Source organism: Phyllostomus discolor, chromosome 13, assembly GCF_004126475.2.
Source record: "Phyllostomus discolor isolate MPI-MPIP mPhyDis1 chromosome 13, mPhyDis1.pri.v3, whole genome shotgun sequence".
Taxonomy (NCBI): Eukaryota; Metazoa; Chordata; class Mammalia; order Chiroptera; family Phyllostomidae; genus Phyllostomus; species Phyllostomus discolor.
In genome coordinates, this window is record NC_040915.2 from 12450900 (window position 1) to 12454886 (window position 3987).

The following is a 3987-nucleotide window of genomic DNA, read 5'->3' on the forward strand; positions in this document are numbered from 1 at the left end:
ATAGTACATAATTTTACATTCTTTTTGTCCAGCCACTCTGTCTCATTATATACAATTCAGGGTGTGTTCTGCCTACCATCCTTTATTCTGCTTTGGACACCTGGTCCCATGTCCATGCCCTACTTTACAGAAATTGCTAAGTAAAGAAATGACATGAGCTTTGCCACCTGACTCTTTCTTATGTTTGTGGGCAGCCTGATTTTATCCTAAAAGTCATCTTTCAGGAAACTTTCCTTGCCAGCCACCCAGATTAGGTCAAGTTCCTTTAGATCAGGGTCCTGCCATCAGAGAGGGATCACACTTTATTGCAATGGTTGCACAAATGGCTCATTCAATAGACTGTCGGTTTCTGGAGAGCAGAGATGTTGCCTCTTTTGTTCCTCCTTTTAATCCCCAATGTCTGGCACATGAAGGATACTTGTTGAACGAATTTATAAATGACTGGCTGAATAATGAGCAGCTCAAGAAAACCTTTATACTCACAAATTATTGAATAAGACAGAAGCTCCCTTAAAACAAACAAACAAACAAACAAACAAACAGCCCTGGCTAGTGTGGTGCAGTGGATTGTGTGCCAGACTGTGAACCAAAGGGTCTCTGGTTTGATTCCCAGTCAGGGCATGTGCCTGGGTTGTGAGCCATGTCCCCAGTACAGGGTGTATGAGAGGCAACCACACATTGTTGTTTCCTTATCTTTCTCCTTCCCTTCCCCTCTCTCCAAAAATAAATAAAATCTTTAAAACAAACAAACAAAACCACTCTATGGGATTCCAAGACTTTGCATCACAGAACTACAGTCTCAATCCAATACAGAGGGGTTCAAAACCTAGTAGAAAGAAGAAATACCATCTTCTACTCTGTCCTCAGGGAAGATACCGTTGTGTAAATGTGGACTTCCTCCTGGTGAAGTCATTTGCAAAGGAGAAGGAGATGTTTGTGCACACTTGTGCCTCTTCCCTTATTGAAGTCAGTAGTGCTGAAAGGTAATGTGATAAGTGACATTGTGGTTTAGCACTGGGGCTTTGCAATCAGTAGGTTTGAGCCCTATTCTGCTATTTATAGTTTAAAGTTTGCATAAGTTACTTGACCTCTTAAGACTAGGTTTTTCTCAGCAGTAAAACAGGGATAATGTTAGCATCTTCATAGGACTGTAAGATTAACAAAATCCATGTAAAATGTTCCTGGCCTGAAGGAAGTACCCCTCAAATATTACCTGTAATGGTGATAGTGATATTTTTCTATTAGAAAAGGCTGGTCCCAGCCAACTGTTTGCCCTTGAAAGAAGTCTACCACATCAGTACCTGTGAAGTTGGGAATGGTGTTCTGCTTTGGATTTTCAGAGCCCTCAACCACTACTCTTTCCCATGGACCTTGTGGCTGGGATGAGAGTGCCTCAGCAAAGGGGCAGATCTTTCGCTGCAGGCTCAGCCCACACACCATGTGGTAGAAATATTGGGGGCTTTCAGCCTGGAAAACAAACAGTCTGGCTATTTAACCTAAAGATAGACCCCCAGGCTCCCTCTAGATCCTGGAGAGGAAGTGGGAGGACAAGAAACACTTGAGTGGAAGGCTATGCATATACAAATTGTTCACCAAATCTGTTACTATTATTTGGTACTATTCAAAGGGGAAGTTTAAACAATTTAAAAATGTGATTCTGTTAGTTATTAACCCTGCTGCTTGAAAGAATTTGCCTATCCGTAAAAGTGGTTTACATAGCAAAGGATATGGACAAGTCATGTATTTATCGTGTGTGTGGTGGGGGGGAGGGTGGAATCTGTAAAGACAGGAAGAGAAAAGGAGCCCTGGGTGGGTAACTCAGTTGTTTAGAGCATTGTCCCACTACGCCAAGGTTGTGGGTTTGGTCCCTGGTCAGAGCACATACAATGAACCAATGAATGCATATGTAAATAGTAAGTAGAACAACAAATCAATTTTTCTGTCTCTTCCTTTCTCTCTCTTTCAAAAAAATAATTGAAAAAGAAAGAATGGAAAAGAACTTCAAGTCCCAGAGGAGTAGGGGACCTTTGGAGAGAAAGACAGAGATGTTGCCCTGCACAGGGGAAAGGCAGGGTCTGTCTAAGGACAATAAGGCAGATGAGGTGGCAGAGCAGTGTAGACAGCAGAGCCCTTATTTCTGAGAAGCTGGTGGTTCTCACAGTATATAGCCTACAAAGGCCCAGCCTCTTCACTACTAGGAAAGATATAAGGATGTAGAATTTAAAATTCAATGGCTTCAGCAGGAAACAAAATGTATAACACACTTGTATTTTCAATAGTGTATAGAGACTAGACAATATAAGTGATATATGTGGTATATGCATAGAATAACACCTCTGTTTGGTGGCTATATGAGAGGGATTATGAAGGACTTTTGCTTCCTAAGCCATACATTTCTGAAATGTTGAATGTTTTATACTGAATATGTATTATTTTATTTTTTTTAAAGCAACACCCTATTTTTAATTTTTTTTAAAGATTGTAGATGGGTCAAGACAGAGAAAGAGAGGAAGATAAAAACATCAGTTGGTTGCCTCTCCCATGCCCCCAACTGGGGACCTGGCCAGCAACCCAGGCATGTGCCCTGACTAGGAATCAAACCAGTGACCTTTCAGTCTGCAGGCCAGTGCTCAATTCACTGGGCCACACCAGCCTGAGCTATTCTTTTCATATCAATAAAAAATAAAATTGTAAAGTTTTAAAATCCAATTACATGTAATAGCAAAAAATTGGACAGAGTCTAACTACTCATCAATTGGGAAAAGATAGAGGGTACTGTAATTCACACGACAGAATACTATGCCATCATGAAAAGGATGAGATCCACATGTACTACTGTGGAAGAACTATCACAATATTACTGAAGTTAAAAAAAAGAGCAACTGCACACCTGAAACTAATATAGTACTGTATGTCCACTGTAATTTAAAAATAAAAAATATTAAAAAACAAACAACAAACAACTGCAAGCCCTGGCTGGGTGGCTCAGTTGTTTAGAAAGTCCTCCCAATACACCAAGGTCACAGGTTCAATCCCTGATCAGGGCAAATACAAGAATTAACCAATCAATGCATCAATGAGTGGAATAACAAATCAACATTTCTCTCTCTCTTCCCCCCTTTCTCTCTCTCTCAAATCAATAATAAATTTTTAAAAAATTTTAAAAGCAACTGCAGTGAAATGTGTTTGATATAATTCTTTTTTTGTGGGTTAAGAAAGTCTTGCTTTACCTTCCTCCCTCAAGTGAAAAATTTTAAAATATTTTTACTCTGATTATAAAAGGAATGTGTTTGTCGTAAATGAGTCAAACAATACAGAAACCCATTGTGCTAAAACTTCAAGCTCCCTCCCAATTCTAACTTCCCAGGAATAACCTCCATAGCAAATGATATGTGACTCTCCAAACTTTTTAAGGTAAATATTGTACATATAAATATCCATACAATACATATGGTATGATATAGTGGTTAAGAATCCAGGGTGACTTTGACAATCAACGTTTAACTTGAACATCGGTTTTCTCAAATATAAAATGAGTATAAGTAATAATTGCTATTTTAATTTTTTTACTTGTATGGACTCTTACTACATAGAATTTCTACAAATGTACTGTTTTAAAGTTTAATGTTTTAAAAATATTTATAGATTCACAGGAAGCAGCAAGAATTGTACAGAAAGTTCTGGTATGCCTTCATATATCATATTCATATTTTTGTAACATCCACCCAAAACAATATATAAACCATTTCCATTATCCCAGAAAATTTCCTTGATCCCTTTCTGGACAAATGATTTTCCCAACAACAGCAACCACTTCAAACACCAAAAATTAGTTTTGTCTGTTTCTTGGCTTCATACAAATGGAATTGTATAATATACTTTATATTCTTTTGTGTTTTTCTTCTTTTGCTTAACATAACTGTTTTGAGACTCATCCATGTTGTTGAGTGTATCAATAGTTCATCTTTCTTTTTGTTGTAGAATTCC